The sequence below is a fragment of the Ursus maritimus genome, unplaced genomic scaffold (assembly GCF_017311325.1).
Source record: "Ursus maritimus isolate PB19 unplaced genomic scaffold, ASM1731132v1 scaffold_5, whole genome shotgun sequence".
Taxonomy (NCBI): domain Eukaryota; kingdom Metazoa; phylum Chordata; class Mammalia; order Carnivora; family Ursidae; genus Ursus; species Ursus maritimus.
Window position 1 is genome coordinate 73,615,768 of NW_024426663.1, and position 17,688 is coordinate 73,633,455.

Consider the following 17,688-nt stretch of genomic DNA (forward strand, 5'->3'; position numbering starts at 1 on the left):
GCGTTAACTAACAACTGTTCATTTCTTCTAAGTGTGTTTTTAACCGCACCGGCTTTTATCCAGTTCATCTGGGTGCATAGAGCGTCCATCACTTCTGGAATCAACCTCTTGATACAGTAATCAGAATTAGAAAGGCTCATCGTTCACTTACCCTCATCCTTTAAAACTTTTCCATTTAAGAAAATCGATGAACAGATCCTTTCTTGTAACTCGCTCCTGCACTACGTCTATTTTTATTTATTTTTCTGATTTGGCAGGGCTCAGCAACGCTGTCCGGGATTTTTTTTCCCCCCTTGCTAGAGCAGATGCGGGGGTGGGGGAAGCAGGGGCTGGGCTCCAGCCTGAGTCAACCCCACCGGGACCTCCACCCAGAGCGCGGCGGGGGCCAGGAATCGTGGTGCAAGGAGCCTCACTGGCCAGTCGGTGCAAGGCTCCACCTGCAGCCACACCGCGGAGGTTCTCCCTCTCTCCGCCACGCTCACTCACATTCACACACAAACACCACAGTCCTCCTTTGGGTCGGAGAAGACGCCAGCCAAAGGAGGCGGGGTTGCAGGAGGAGAGTCCGCTCTGCGCAATCCAGTCCGGGACTTGGCTCCGCCCGGGAGCCGCGGCCTCTCCAGTGACAGAGGAGTAGTGAGCGGCACCGGGTGAGGCTGCAGCCAACTCCGCTCCCCGCGCACTCTGCTGCCCAGGCGCTCGGGACGCAGCAGCGGCGCTTCTCTGCGGGGCCGACCGCCCGCGATGCCCGCTTAGGAGCGGCAGCAGCGGCCAGCATCGCCACACCCGCGGCAACAGCGCTCGCGGTCGTAGATCGGGGCTACAGCGTGCCCCCTGTCCCAGCCCCCACCCCGCCCCCCACCCTGAAATGACTTGTTAATCCGCGCAGACACCACCGAAGGGACTCACCGGAGTGGAATCCAAGTGGAATTTGGATTTGGAGAAGAGTTTCTTGAACATTTACTCCTTCCTTGTTGGTTTTTTTTTTTTCTTTCTTTTTTCCTCTCCCGTTCTGCGCCTGTCATTGGAGATGAACACAGCGCGTTGGCTTCCCAGAAAGTAGTCGCCGCGACTGTTACCCCCAAAGAGACAAGCACACATGTAGGAATGACAAAGGCTTGCAAAGGAGAGAGCGCAGCTTGCGGCCCGGAGAGATCTCCTCGATAATGGATTACTAAATGGGATACACGCTGTACCCTCCCGCTCCGAGCCCCGGCCGCCTGCCCGTCGATGCACCGAAAAGGTACGGCAGGGGCGCCCCGGCGCGCCCCACCTCCCTGGCGGCTCGACTCCAGCCAGCGGGTCCCGGGGCCGCGGCCGGCACGCGCTGTTGGCTTTGTGGTAGCTGCGTTTTATTTTGTCTGGTGTCTGTCTCCCGAGCGTTGCCCGGCCCTTGGGGAGCAGTCGTGAGCCCAGCCCGCCGCTCCTCTCCGCCCTGTGCGCCGGAGACCGCCAGGCTCCGCGTTGCGAGCTTCCCCACCCGCGCCGCGCACTAGCCCGGCGCCGCCCGGGACCGCGACCGCGCCGTGCTGCCTAGCTGGGGAATGTGTGTGCAGGACCCGGGGCTCGTCCTCACTTTCGGGCCAGCAGGGAGCAGAGAGGCCCCGGAGAGGGTGGGATTCTCCGAAGCGCCCGGTCCTAGTGCAAAAGCTGAAAAAAGGGTTCTGCCCTCGAGGGCTGGAGGACGTTGGGTAGAAGAGCGCTGTTTTCGCCCAGCACTAGGTCTGGGTTCTGTGGTGGGAGAAGGGGTTTCGCAGAGACGGTGGGAAAGCGAAGAGAATCTTTTGTTGTCCGCTCGGGGTCTGGGCTGGGCTCTATGGAGTGCGAGAAACTTGTAATGGCCCTGGTACCCGTGCGCCCTGCCACTTGGTGACATCCCGGCTTTCGCGGCCGCTGGCACCAGAGGTTCCGGGCTTTGTTTGCTCGAATGAGTGCCCAGGAACGGTCTCCTCCCGGTGTGGCGCGGCGCCCCCCGCCCTGGGTCCTCTATCCCCCGCTGCAGCTCCCTTCTGGCCGGCAAGGACAGCATCTGTCGCGACTGCGTCCCCCTCTAGCACAGAGCCCGCCACGCTGGGGCCGGCGCCCGGGGCGCTCTCCCCCCAAATCTACGAGGTCCCTCTACGGAAAGGAGTTGTCCCTGGAGGGGGAAGGATGGAAAGATTTGCAAAAGATGACACAGTGCTTGCTACCCAGACAAGGGCCCTGCCCCGGCCACAGGTTCTGGATGTCCGAAGTATTCGCCGCGTCCTAGAGAGCTGCCTCGGGGGCAGTGAGGCGCTGGGGAGCTAGCCCGACAGTGCCCACCCTCCCTGTATGACCCGCTGGGGTGGCAAGTGTCTCTGCTCCAGATTCTCCGCTTTTTTTCTCAGCTCCCCACTGTGGCATACGCAGCAAAGCAGGATCCTGAGGTCCGCTCCCTCCTCCCACGACCGGAGCGGTACAGGGGGAGCCCGGGAGCAGTCCCGAACTTGTGCGTTTCGGGAAAGGAAACAGGATTCCGCTCTTTCCCGTTCCCTCGCCGCCTCGCCACCCCTCCGCCCAGCGCCGCCTCCTTTTGCAGCACGGGGTCATTCGACCAGGCGCTTCTGGAAAGTTTCTGAAAGCCAGGGGACACGGGCACGACAGGAATGGGGTCCAGCCTGTGCAGCCCGGGGGAAACCGAACCCAGAGGGAAGCGGGTGGACCGCCCAGGATGCGGGGAGCTAGGTGCTGGTCTACAGACAGTGGCTCCCCCGCCCAGCAGTCAATTGGGTTGGGGTCTCAGCGCTGCACTTGCCGGTCCAGTCGAGAAAGCGGTGGCGAGGCGGAGGGAAGGGAAGTTCAGGGGCAAGATTCAGGATGCTGGTGCGGCCACTGGACAGTGGCTGGCACACGGGTGCATGTGGACACGGGCCGGGACTCGCGGGCTTGTAAGTACCAGTTCCAAGTGCAACATCCCCAGCCTCCCCCTGCCACGCGCATTTTTCCAGCCGGCGGGTTTCCAGGGAGGAATGGTACAAGGAGCCAGGTGTTCCTGGAGCGGGGGAGGAACTGCTGTCTTCACAGCCAAGGAAAGCACTTCCAGCAGCGGCCTCCCCCCTGTATCGCAGTGGGCAGCCCCAATGGCCGTTCCAGTCGGTCCTTGGGAGCAAGGTGGCTGCTTTGAAAATGCGGTGGCCAGTGATGGCCAAGGTGGGACAGCTCTCTGGTTACGCTGGATGGAAATCAAGTCGCTACTTACTGTGATGCATGAAAGGTTTAAAACACAGGCGAAGGCAGACGCAGACGCAGACACACACACACACACACACACACATGCGCGCGCGCACACACACACACACACACACAGACACGCAGATGCTTACCACTTTTAAGCACAACTTTCTTTGCCTCAAATCTGAAAAATGTTAACCCAGTTGCAGTGTTCTGCCGGCAGATCTCAAGAAAGCTATGTAATGCCCCCCAGCGCTGGTTTTTAAGTCTTTCCGGGGTAGGCAGGTTGAGCGTCTTTGCCTTGTCTTTCTCTAATCCTGGTAATCGTCAGTCTTCCTTCAGACACACATCTTGGGCATCAAGTCCACTCTGATGGCAGGGGAAAGACTGTTGGCTCCAGACACATGAATCCTTTATTTAGGCTTTTCCCCCCAGAGTAAAGATGCCTGGGCTCAATTCTGAATGAAAATATCATATTTTTACACCTTATCCAAATGGCTACGAGGGGTCAAGATTGCAGGCATTTTGTATTTTTGTTAATACCCTGTTTAGTCTGTACGGAGCAGTTTTATGATTTACAGTAAGCTTTGATTAAACTACTCCAGGCACCAAAGTTAATTATTAACCTAACCTTAAATACTGTGGCAGAACGGTGTCTCCACCTATCAACCTAAACTATCTGTTAAAAAATAATTGCACTATCTCAATTTGGCTTACCCGTGCTTGTTTATATGGTGACTTTTGAATCTTGAGTAACCCCCACTCTGACTTATGATCTTGGCTTTAGGATATTCTTGAATGAGGCACTTTGCAAACCAATCCGAAAGCAGGAAAGAATGGAGTATCAGGTTTAAAACGTAATTTCTGTGTTGCGTCTTTTTTCAACCGGATAGAAAGGGAGCGCTCTAGTTCCTGTTTCTTATTTACAGTGTTTGTGTGCTGACAGTCTTCCCGAAGTGTTGTGCATTGCAACTATCACCCTGGAGAGATGGGCCACACTCTTCAACAATGCATATAATATGTAAATTCTCAGCAGCCACCCAAAATCATTGTCTCAGGAGCCATCTGCAGAATATACTTACTGGATAAAACAGCTGCATTCCAATAGGTTAAAAATTCCTGAGAACTGCAGTAGAAACCCAAGTAAATGTTGAATAAATGAACGAAAGAAACAGTCACACATAACTCACATTTCTCCACTTAGAGTGGACATGTCGTCTTCCCCCCTACCGTGGCTTCCAGTGAGTGGTTCTTATAAAGTGGCAGTAAGTGCAACTCTTTATTGACACACACAGCGACACACATACACAAACACACAGCCCTCAAGTTCTTTCCAAGTCTAGTGAATGCTTTTCCCATCATTAAAAAAATATAGCATTTGCATTTTGAGTAGGCGGATAACATTGCTTAGTATGTTGAATCAGAAGGATAGCAAGAATTAGAAGACTGTTATCTTCACTGAATAAAAATAAGGCACCCAAATTAAGAACTTGTATTAAATTCAAAATAAATACTCATGCTTTAAAAGCCAAGGGGTAATTGCACTCCCATATGAAATGGAAGACAAAATACTGTTTTGAACAAGGAGGTAAGGCAGATAACTTCACTATGTGTACGCAGTGCCTCAGCTCTTTTCGGAGCAGGACAAAACAGTGATCACGGGAGAAGTTTTTTAGAACTAGATTGCCAAAAGCGAATATATTCTCCCATCTTATTTGTTTGCAGAAAGGAATCACAGAACAAGCCAAACTAATTGCAAATGCTTTCATTAAGCATCTGCCGTTTGCAGCATACAGAGCCTGAGAGAGAGAATGCCTGTATCTCCCTCTCCCTGCCCCGCCCAGGCTTAGACAATTTATTGTCCTCTCCTCAGAGTGGGTGTTCCTTGGGTGTTCCCGCTTCCAGAGGAAGGTGGAGCCTGGAAACGTCCTGCCGTGCCCTCCCATATTAGAGTCCCCGACTCTTTTGAGGTACCCTGGAGCCAAGCTGTCTCGGAGATATTTCTATTCTTATTCCGGAGTGAAGGCTTTTCTCATCAACTGAGCTATTCTCTGCTGGCAACCACAGGGTTGCCTCCTGGGGATATGGTAAGGTAGGGGAGGGAGGGAGGCATTTAATCCCTCTGAAATGGGCAAGTAAGATGTCATACCCACAAGCCTCAGGGGGAAAAGGGCGCACAGGATACTTCTCGGCATGGCACTATGACAGCAGAGCATATACACGAGGGTATCCTGCTTGTAAAGCAGGTGAGTTCTTGCAAAACTTTTTGATTAGAGTAATTCTAATTACCCTAATGGCGCGTGTCCTATAAAAGTGCCAGGACTCACTACAGTGTTGCCCAAGCAGCCTCTTCAGCCCAGACCTCTCTCCCGGGTCAAACAGTAAATCCTACAGGGTAGGTTGCTCTTCTTGGATCTAATAGGCGTCTCAGACTTAACATGTTCAGAGCACCCCATTCTGGCTCTCTTTCCCCCAGGTAGGCTTTTCTTATCATCTTCCCCATCTTGGTAAATGGCAGCGCCATCCCTGGAGATGCTCGCATGTGAAAACTTGGGAGTTATCCTTGACTCTTACATCAGGCCCCCCTCGACCGCAGCGGCAATGCTGCTGGCCCTTCCTTCTAAAGCACGCAGGCCTCTTCCAACTCTTCTGTCCCTGGGGCCCTCGCTCACACTGGCCGAGCCCCCGGGTTCCTGTGCCAGCCTCCCAGCTAGTCCCCCTGCTTCGCTCTTGGCCCCCTACAGTCTATTCTCAACACAGCAGCCAAAATGATTTTTTTTTTTTTTTTAAATCCAAGCCAGATCAGATCACTTCTGCTCAGATGCTTTCCCATCTTCTACCAGTAGAAACCAGAGTCCGACCTATGGCCTCGGCAGCCCTATGCCATCTGCGCTCCTGTCCCCTCATCTCTCGGATCTCCACCCCTCTTCAGGGTTACACGAACATGCCAGGCGTGTGCTCGTCACCCTGGCCCTTCCGTGGCCTGGGATGGTTCCCTTCCCAGATAGCGGTGCAACTTACTCTGCACATTCTTGAGGTCTCTCTGCAAATGTCACTCCCGCAGCGAAGCCTTTTCTGATCACCTTCTTTACTTCACGCTGTTCCCCAAGACTCTGTACCCCCCTGGCCTGCCTCATTTATTCCCTTCTCACTTTTTACAGCCTGACGATGTTGTTCTCATTTATCTTCTGTCTTCCACTAGAACATAATGCCACAAGGCAAAACTTTTTCCTGTGCCACTCACTGCGGCATCTCTGGCACCTAAACCTGTCCCTGGCACACCACAGGCCCCTCATAACAGGTATTCGTTCAATTAATTAATTGATTAATCCATCAAAAAAGACTGACTTTTTGCAAGCATCTAATCTTTCTCTTTTATCTGCTCTTCTTTCTCTAGCTTATGTTTTCATCCAATGAAATACTTCTCTGTGTGTGTGTGTGTGTGCACGCACGTGCGCGAGCGACACTGTCTTCCATGTACACAGGTGATTTGTCTCATGTACCATTAGTGAAGCGTTCACTGCGGGTTGTTTTCCCAGTCCTGGTGATGGATTGGAGCCTGCTCATTCCCACACTCTCACCCAGTCCCCTTCTGTGGCCAAGAGCACACATCTGTGGGACACCTGGTTGAAGCAGGAGGGAATCTTAGTTAGGTAAACGCAACTTGCCAAGAAACAGAGCTAGGAAGACAGCCAGCACTTATGGGGATTGAGCTTTTGACCTTGGCCTCATTTGTTCTGCATTCTAACCACTGGCCACAGAACTGTTGTGCTTTTTTGGAGTTTGCTAATGGTACTTTTTAAAATTCACCTTTCTGGCAGGAGAAGATAGTTCGCTTATGAACCCACAGTTCTGCCCGGTGCTGTGCGAACTGTGCTCGAAGCTCCTGTACTCGGAGGTCCTGAGTTCTAGGCTCTTACTACCTTGGAGGAGCCACTTAACCTCTCTGAATCTAATTTATTTTCAATAAAATTTGTGAATAGTAAACCTATGCCTCCCACCTTACAGGAATGCTGGGAGAATATGAACTCACAAATGTGAGTGTATTCGGTAAAATACGAAATGCACTCTGAAAACTAGGAAAATCTGATGCTAATTCCTTTCTCCCCACCCCAGACCCTATGCCTGGCAGAGATCTTGCTTCATCCTCTTCTAAATCAGAAAAGAAAGATTATATTCTGTGGATGTCACATTTTCATATAAACCACATTATGAAATTAAATAACATCCTCAAATTCATTGGAAATTGACAGTCTTCACAGAGCATGGAGAGCAGCAACCCTATCCATCAGGACGCCAACCACCTCAAGGGAGGGCGGCTTTCAGTGTGACCATTAAAGCGGGCAAGGTCACTGGCGTGGCACTCTGCCAGGCATTGTAAAAAGTAAGGGCATTGTTTTTGCTGAGGTGGGTCCTAAAACAGTTCATGTCAGTGTAAGCATTAATGTAGGACAGACGTGTCAGGGTGATCCAGGGGCAGGAGGAAAGGAGTTTGGATCCTTGCCGTAACAAGGGCGAATTCACCAAAATTTAGTGTCACTGGGTTTATGACTGTGGAGGGACTGTCAGGGGAAGGCAGTGGGCAGCGAAAGGGACAATGCAGAGACCACATTTCTTAGGCAGACACAACACGCTGGGATTTGCATCCCCCCCCCTTTTTTTTTCTTTGCCAATTCCAAATAGTGTGACTTTGAGCCAGTTACTTCTCTGCCTCAGTTTCCATCCATAAGATGCCACTAGGATGCTAATGTTGTGGTTGTTGAGAAGAGTAAATATGACAACATCCGTAAAATTCATAGCCCAATGCATGGCACCCGAGACTCGCTCATTAAATATTAGGTGTTATTTTTATCTGGGTGACAGAAGTCACAGAGAGTGCCCTGCTGGGGAGAGTAAAAATGGTAACAGACAGAGATGGTACAAAGGAAGCCACCTCTGGACGAGAAATAAACATTCACACTGTGGGCTGGCCACGGTGAAGCTTGTGGGGAAGCATGTGAACGAGTCACTGGCGTGGGAAGAGGAGTCGTGATCCTTTTCCTGACTTTGGATATTGAAATCTCACACCCAAACTGTGGCAGAAAAAACATTACACCAATAAAACCACTGCAGGCAGTACAAGACTTTACATTAGATAAGAGCCTAAAGGATGACTGCTTTAAAAAAAAGGATCGCCTTCACTTATTAACATCTAAAAATAAAATACACAATCTGCCTGCATTCAAGAATCTGAGAGCAGCCTGTCATGTTGGTTCAGGGACGAGGTGAACTGACCCCAAGGACCACACCTGTCATAGGCCAGAACCTATCTGCTGACTGCTCCGGGAGGCTGTGGCTGGGACTTCCGCCAGAGGGCCTTCATAGTGGCCATCCATACACTTGCTGGGTCACCCTTCCCTGGCCAAGCCTGAAATCAGTTTGGGAGAACAGCAAATCTCCATGGAGAAGCAAAACACTACCTTCGCCACCAAATGTAGCAAGCAGTTGGCTGACCCCAAGAGAACTAGTATCTACTCCACTGACTGGTATACTGCCCTATTACCTGACAGAGGACTCAAATGATTCATACAAGTTCTTATCAGCGAGCAGCATCTCACTCCTAAAAGACACAGCGGAAGAGGCAATAAAATAGTACGATCACCACAATCCCCTGACGGACTCCCTGGCCTAGAATTATAGTTATTTTCATCCAGGAGGGGAAAAAAATGTCTCTTAAACTTTGTAAGTGGAAAGAGGATGTCAAGAGAGTGAAATAAATCAGCAATTAACATGCCCCAAAGACTGAAGGGCCAGGTCTTCCTAGCAGCAAGTGTGCTGACTGTGGCTTTGAAAATATGGTTAGACGGGTGTTTGTACACACAGCCCGTGGACCTGAGGTTTTCACTGAGCGCGACTCGGCACTTTCTAGTGGTTTCCAACGAACCTGTAATTTCCACCTGTAGAAAATTTAATTCAAAGGATCCACGCCAATTAAAAAAATTGAGAAGAATCTCTAAAACGGATGCTCTTTCACCCTTCTCTCATCCCTTCGGCCCTCCGTGGTTAAAACCAAGCCTTTGCCACAATTCGATTGGAAGCATTTCTAGAACACAACAGCATCTGTCACTGAACACAGTGCAAACATGCCACCAGAAAACCAACATTTTAGGAACTGGGAAGAAATAAAGAATATATTAATTACAGTTGGATGTTACATAAGAGTTTTATAGACAAGAGTTCTGTGATGGATCCATTCTTCTTTCCTTTTTTTTTTCCTACTCCCGAATCTGTCTTTAAGGACAGTATTCAATCTTGTCATTAATATTGCAGGAACTCCAAAGCTTCCCCACCCCTCCCCCAGACTCCCAGTGTCCTTGGACGAGGAAACTGAGAGAATACTGATTGAGCTGGTGAATGGAAACGTTCCTTTCCTGAAAATGGAATGCTTTATGAAAAACTGCATTACACACACACACACACACACACACACACAAACCCCACTCAAACAATCCAACAACTGTCTCTCCTCCTTTTTACCCCGGAGGACCACATGACTCCATTCACATATTTTGGTGTTTGAGTGCATTTGTTCCTGGGCCTTTAAATACCCAGGTGGAAAGCCAGTCTAGTAAGCCTTTCGTTATTCCAAAAACGTGAGCATCTGAGTTCTTAAGAACATTCTCCTCTCTGCGTGGCGAGCGATAAATAGAAACCAAATTGTTTATAGCTTTCTAAACTGGAGTATATGCAGCGGGATGGCAGTTGGGTGGGTTTTTATAAGGAGAATACTTGTAAATGGTTTGCGAGATGGATTCCGTGCTAATTCTTCTCGCATCATGAATGATGGCCCCAGCTAGACACTGTCGCTGGGATCTTCATCTATTAATCATGGAGGCTGCTTTCTTATTCGGTTGCCATAGTTTCAGTGCCTCAGATAGTGTTGGGGTGTCTTGGGAAAGATCTGAGATAGACCAGGGCTCGCAAGCCTCGCAGTGATTTTGGCTGTGGGGGTGCTCTGAAAGGACCGAAAAACCACCTCTTGTCTAATTCAGCGTTGGATTAGAAGAGGCAACTTCTGAGTCTCTCTGGACCTTGTTACGTGTACATCCAGCTGATATTTACTCCAGGATTTGCCTCTTGCTCGGTCCTGCTGGTTTAAAAAAAAAAAAAAGAATTACCGTCCAGGGACTGATGTCACTTTCATCTTTCAACAAGAAAGCCAAAGGGTGCGAGCTCTTCATTAAGGCTCTTCGCAAGTGTGGAGGTAAATGAGGGCATTCACGGCTTCGCTCAAAATTTCAGGTCCATGATTCGGCTTTGGCTCTGCAGATGGCTTAAATAAACAGAATGACCTCAGGAGGGCTGTACGGTGTGCTCCGGTATGGCGGTGGAAACATTCTGTGCTTCACTTCCGGCTCAACCTCTGTTATTTTTTTAGGGTTGACACACACTACGAAGGAGCTAGAGCCCATCTCACCGCATTTTGTGACCGAGGCCCAAGCTCTTGAGTATGTGAGAGCATCTCTTTCCTTTTCGTCATCATCATCTTTGGCTGTTTTGCCTTTAGGTTTGCGACTTCAGGGCTGATCAGGAAAAGCTGTCCGGTTGTGTATATACTGGGCGACTGAGTCAAGAAAAGGCGGGGAGGAGTGAGCTGCTGCAAGAAGGAGATGCACACACTCAGTGATGTATGTGCTCCGTGGGTGATGGAGAACACAGCTCTCCTTTGTTAGGTACACTGGGCCTCGTGTCACAGATACTGCTACACTTCTTAATGCTTTAGTTCCCATTTCTCAAGTGGACTTTCAAGGACTCCTACCAGTCTAAGCCAAGCCATTTCATTCCTTTGTAGATTAAAACATAAAATAAAACAATCTCACACTTGAAGCAAACAGCACTGAATTCAGGACATGCAAGGCAGCAAATAAAAACCCAGGCAGATTCACAGGGAAAAAACCTTGAATTCATCACAAATGGGTCTCATCTAGAAAATTAGTCACTTTTTTTTTTTCCTTACTAGAAAATGACTGCTTTTTATTGCAGGGTGAGCTTCAAAGCAGCCGTTTTAAATTTCCCCAGATCCAGCCTGCCAAAATTTTTGCGTGAGATCAACAAGCATTTTTAATGCACGTGCCTATTATATTGACCCGTCCCCTACGCAACCGCACTAAATGATTGATTTTAGAGGCCAATAATTTCAAGTAAATTAAAAGGATAACGTGGCCTTAATTGCTACTGGCTTCACCAGGCTTCTGGGCACCGGAATTCCTTGAGGAGAAACACTTTTAAGTGTCACAGCAGTTTCTGATCACGTGGTCTGCTTTACCCACAGGCTGCAATTACACCCCCTCCAGCCCCCATACCGCCTTTCTCCCCCTCCCCCTCCCCTTCCCAATATCTCTGGGAAGCAAAGAAAACATGCATTTGTAAATTCAGTAAGATGGACCTCTGATTATTCAACAGGGTAGAAAATAGGTCTTGCTCATTTTACAGTATTCTCCTACGTGAGTTCTTTTTTGGTTTGTGTTTTTTTTAAAGTCATAGTGATGGGGAGGACAGTGGGACTAATATTTCAGATCAGAAGCTTTTTTTCATTGGAAGAAGAGTTTGTGTGAATTCAATTGGCTGTCCTCTTGGCAATAACGAGATTGTGATTACTCTTTGGTGTCCGGGCAGACACAGTATCGCACACGTAGCCTAAAGAAAAGTAAGCAGTACTTTTGTGTGAATGTCAGTCAGATACAATGTGGACTTTAATTAACCTTAATTAATGATTTCTGATTACAGATTTTCTTTTGTGCCTCCAAGACACCAATGCCTTGGAGGCTGTATTTTCGTGGAACACTTCCAGACAGCAGTGACTTGAACATGCTTCCATTATCTTGCCGTGCACACCATACTAGGTTCTTATATGAAAAATGTGATTCTCGATCATTTGCAAAATGGTCAAGCAAAGGAAGAAGTACCACTTGAAGGACAACTGAAATTTATTTGTGATATAGAGCGCTTCCAACCTTTGGGGGGACCATTTTTCATTTTAAAGGAATCTACTTATCAAAACTGATAATTACTGGCTCCTAGGGGGACCAGAGGCCCTTCCTCCCCAAGACTGAATGGGACTTTGAGTTCTTTCAAATGAAAGAACTGGCGCTGGTGGGCCAAGTGGGATTTCCTTTACCCAAAAGTACCTGTTACCATGTGCTAAACATAAGACCAGAGAATACTGAAAGCACAGGAGAGAAATAGGTCTTACTTTTGGTTAAAAGTACTTTTTCCTGTGTCATGAGTTCTACAACAGGTATCAAGAAGCTGGGTCATCACGTTAATGCGCTACTTATGTTCAACTTTTAACTACAGGGTCTAATAAAAGTTAGATATATTAATTAGATATATTATAAATTTCTTATTTAAATTTGTGTGAAAAACCATTCTGTAGCTTATATAAAATTCTAATAGCATATAGCCCATCTAGTTTAGCATAATTTGTGCTTATGAATTATAAATGCTTCACTTTTACAATTAAGCTTACCAATCTATACGCATCATAATGAGAAATTATCTAAGTTAAATTGATCTGTCGTATTTCCTGTACTGTGTTCTAGGGTAGTGATTATCTAAGATAATTTTCAAGATGGTTGTCCCATTGCATGCAATACGGTTTTACTTTTAGTGGAAATAAAGTCAACCCAAGATCCCATGCTTGCCCAGCCAAGGGGAGATGCTAATGGTATCAAAAGTAGAAAGAACAGAGTAGTTCCCTGTGTAGCCAAGAAAAAAGGTAACAAACATCCATTGGATACTTTTCTCTTTGAAGGGATGTACAGAGTACAGGGAAAGGTTTCCTATTCAAAAGTCAACTTTTATCTACAAGGTGTTTCCTCTCATTTGTGGCGAGGGGAAGTTCACCATGTTGAATATGCTGATTAATTAATTCTCGTGGGATATCTTGGAGGGTGGAGCTTTCGTTCCCATATTTTGTCATGTCCAGAACATAAGACCTGTTAATATTGCCCAAACACATCCGCTCCCGAGAATGAAAAGGACAACATAATTGCCTTTGCTGTTAGAAAACAGCCACATCCAGCTCCCCAGCAGCTCCTACAACTGCCAGGTGTGCAAGAGGAGGCTTTGAAATGTTGTGAATAGCTTGACATTATCACAGTGTTATTGAAATGCAAATTCTTCCAAGCAGAACTTGAAAAGGTTTTAAATGTAGGACTAGGACAATATCACTTCTTGCTTATTGTCGACCTTACCTAGTGGTAACTCAGAGTGCTTCTTCTATTAAAAGTAATCATAATGCATTTGCATATTTCATTGTTTCTCACTGCCCGTGTTTCAAGTGAAGACAGGCCTTCCGGGGTGGTAACCTCTGGGGGAGAGGATGGACGGGCTTCCAGCAAGGAGGTGCAAACACAGGACTGTTCTACCTCGGGAGGCTATCGCATCCCAAAATCAGGCTAGCTGATAACCATCAACATCAACAGTAAATAACAGTGTTATTAGGAATAATATAGACCTTACTTATAAGGATATTTTTCAAGGTGCATTTATAAACATTGCCTCATTGTATATCATTACAACCTGAGTTAGGCAGGGCAGGGATCGTGATGCCCAATTTAAAGATGAGAGAGCCAAGGTTCAAGAAGGTCAAATAATTTGCCTGAGTATACCACCGATGAGGGAAGGGCTTGGGACAGGGTCCCCAACCTTCTGAATCTGAGTATTTTGCTTCTCCACACCACCGCGCTGTTTCCTCAATGCTTAAACAATTCTGAAACACAATTACAGCCTCCCAAGCACAGCCACTGTCAGGTTCTGCCTATTACGCAGAGAAGGAGCTTTCCAAGGACGTATGGTGTCAGTACGACTAGGACCCAGTGGAACGCCATTTCGGGACACTGTCCCCAGAGGCTCTTAGGGTCTGGGGTGGTCCTCTGAAAGGAGATCAACTGAAAAATGGAGGATATTTGAGGATGTTTCTGATGGGGACTCCGGTCCTGTTTTATAGAAGGGACACAATAAACAGCAATGTCAGGTGTAAACTCTGACCGTGGTACAGGGCAGATCCAGAGGGGCAGAAAGATGAACCAGATACTGTGGCAGGAATATCCTCCTGAGGGCTCGTAACCTGTACCTAATAAAACATGTTTCTAGCAAGGAGTTAACAGACCGTCTTGGTCAACGTGGGTGGATCTTCCCTCCAACAAAGGTCATTTTATTCTCTGGTCCCTGCTACCAGGTCTAGTGAAAGCAGCGGAGTGTACAGGTAGCACTTACTCTAGGCGAGTTCTCGATACTTCAGAGACACCGTGATGACCTAGTTGAGAATGTATTGATCAACTGTGTACCCGACAGAGGCCAGACATTGGGCGTTCTAGCAAGGAAGGCAGATAACGTGAAAAATCACTTTGGTGTAAGGTCTGACGGTTCTCCAGCCCTAAAGCAGAGTGGTTTGCTAAGCTGAGGTCCTTGGCTAAGGATGCTAAGAAGGACAGGAAGGAGAGCTCCGTCCAGCTGGGAGGTGAGGCAGGACCTTGTGAAGGAGGAGGCATCTGAGTTGTGTAAAGGAGATTTCAGGAGGTAGGAGTGGAGGGAAGAGCCGTGCGTCTAAGGGAAAAGTTGGAGCGAAGGCCCAAAGCAGGGAAATGGAGGACTTGGTCCCTGCGCAGCAAGGGGGTCCTCCTGGCGACTGGCGGGGGGGGGGGGGTTGGCGTGGAAGGCCGAGGACAGAGGGAGATTGAGAGCTCCCTGTGAAGGGCTCTCCCCTGCTCAAGAGGGGGACCCGGCTCGGCAGGAGGTTGAAGCTTCTCAGCAAGAAGATGACATCATCAGATGTGTGTTTTAGAAATATGAATCTGCTCGCACTGTGAGTAGAAAAAAGCAAACAAAGCAAAGATACAAAGCAAGATACAGCCGTCAGGACGTAGAGACCAGTTGGACGTGTGGGGTAAGGAAGGAGGAGGAGGAGGAAAAATGGCTCCATGCTGTCCTATCAGGGGAACCGACTGGATAGCGGGAGCCAGTGGAACTCAGGTTTGCAGACAGAGTTCACATTTCACAGCCGTCATAGCCCATATTTAAATAACATATAATAGGCCAGACACCAAAGCCTAGCCCTACCGTGCTCACACCCAGCTCTGTAAAGGGAGCGCTAAAGATGTTGAAATTCGGAGCGTTTAAACTGTCACATTTGGCCTTGGCAGCTGGGGCCACTTTCTCCCAGGTTAGGGAGGTTAATACCGTTATAGGAGGTGGATAACTTGAGGAAAACCGAAGCACCATCCAGCGCATCTATAAAAACGGGTTACACAAGCGTAGGAGAGGGGAGCGCTGACGGTGCGCTCGTGTGAGCTCAGAAACCAAGCCACCTGCTCCCTGTCCCTTTCATTCTGCACAATTTTACTTCATCCAAGTGTCTGAACTCTGAAATTAGACATACATGCATCGGTCCCTTCCTCCCCACCCCACTCCGTGCCAGGCCAATTTATATGTGTTTACCTCTTACACTGCCTTGTACAACTAAAATGTTACAGACGACGTAATTCACAAAACACAAATAACACCTAAATTGTGTTGTTTACTTAATAACACAGTGTTCGCAGACAGTGAGGCCTTGTCGGCTGCTCTGTGCTAAAATTGGACACTGCTTATATAGTGGAAGAAAAAATGTGTTTAATAAGATTTCACTTAGGAAGAAATAAATCTTCATTACATCAGTGATTGAGGTATCACGGGTTTTAGTTTATGGTTTCAACCTTTAGATAAGGGTCAGTATAGCACAGCTGTCCAACAGAATCCCCTGATGTCCTGAAGGGTTGAAAAGAACGAACATTTACGCTATGAAAAAGAATCCTAAAAAGATGGAGATTCTATATTTACCCTTCACATCACGTTCTTCTTTCAGGGGTTTCTAAATACAACTTGTAACTGGGGAAGTTTTATTCTGTATTTTAAGAAGAGGTTGAATAACAGAAGTGAAACAAAACAGAATGAGAGTCCCATCAGGCAGCTCTAACAAATGAAGTGAGTTTCGAGAAGGGAGACAAGTTTCATACTTATTTTTAAAAGCCGATTCAAATTAAACATTAAGGCGTATTGCATTATGCGGGGACCCCGTACATGAGTTGGTGTCAGAGCGCTGAGAGACTGAACCAGAGAGTATTTACCTATTGGCATCCGCCCAGTTCTCCTTTTGGTAGCCTCCTGTCACTTGTTTCCAACTTGTAGGCTGCCCTCTAGTGTTACTTAATCTCAACACAACCGCTTTTGTTGGGCTCCCGTGAAAGGTGGAAAAACATACACAGAATGCCACCAGCTAGTCAGCGGTGAACCCGACCCCGCTGGGCACCGTCTCTAAATACGGCAATGTGGTTTGAAACATCGTGAGCAAATCTGAAGATGCCCATCACCAAAGCTCTTGGTGGCACACGGGACAACAGCGTCCGGAGAAACCCACGCCTTGAGACATGCGCACTGAAGTCGAATTCTGAATACGAAGTCAGACACTGAACAAGCGCTAGGATGTTACCGATTTCACTTACGTGTTGCGCGCGCGTGTGTGTGCGTGCGCGCGCAAAAGAGTGATAGATGATAAAATAAAACTCGGACTAAATAGGTCTCAAAGGCCTTCTGTAATAAGTTTAACTAAACATTACAACTGTTGGGGCACCTGGGTGCCTCCATTGGTTGAACGACTGCCTTCGGCTCAAGTCATGATCCTGGAGTTCCGGAATCGGGTCCCGCATTGGGGTCCCCGCTCGGCGGGCAGTCTGCTTCTCCCTCTGCCCTTCCCCACTCTCATTCTCTCTCTCTCTCTCAGATAAATAAATAAAATCTTTTTAAAAATAAAAATTACAACTGTCAAGGAAAAACTTCCAGCCACCATTGGGTGGGAGCTGTTTGGTCAGAGAGCCTCACAGTCTCTGGCATGATTAGCCCTCGGGGAGGAGTTCTCGAAGGTCAATACGCTCCCCTGTTCCAAGCCTTCAAAGACTCCATTCCAGCCCTTTGTAGATTATCCTCTGAAGATATTAAGGAGAGATGCACGCATTGCAGCCTACACTGTGGCATTAAGAACTTTCTGACAGTAGTGCCAACTCTGCTTTTTCTTGGATGTAAGAGTAAGCATACTCCAGAGTCAACAATAAGTGAAGAGAGCAGATTTCCGATTCGGTGGCTATTCTGTGCATGTACAACGTTGGCCTTCTCAGCGGGTTAAGAAGGTCACGTGACGAGGTTCTAAGTACATCAGCTCACAGCAGAATGACTGACACGAATTCAATAAAAATGAACTTCCATCAGGAAGAACAAGACCACAGGAGGGCTAGACACACGGAGACTGAAGCTGAGGGTCAAAATTCCACTTGGGAGTCAACTTCTTTTCTTCTAAAGGGCTGACACGAGGAAGTAGTTAAAAGTATGAACTCTGGAGTTTCCTATTCTACTGGCTGAGATCTTGGGAAAGTTACTTAACTTCTCTGTGCCTCGTTTTCCTCATCTGTAAAATGGGAATAC

The 17,688-nt window shown here is 47.9% G+C and overlaps 1 protein-coding gene across 2 annotated transcripts in view; it reads left to right on the forward strand.

The window, feature by feature from the left end:
- Nucleotides 1–626: 626 nt before the first annotated feature.
- The window catches only part of SEMA6A (semaphorin 6A), a 125,550-nt gene continuing 108,488 nt past the window's right edge, over nucleotides 627–17,688 (forward strand). For both annotated transcript variants that reach the window (XR_005832557.1, XM_040622557.1), the window contains exon 1: nucleotides 627–1,243. The gene's annotated coding sequence lies outside the window, so the exon portion shown is untranslated. The remainder of the gene's footprint in view (nucleotides 1,244–17,688) is intronic.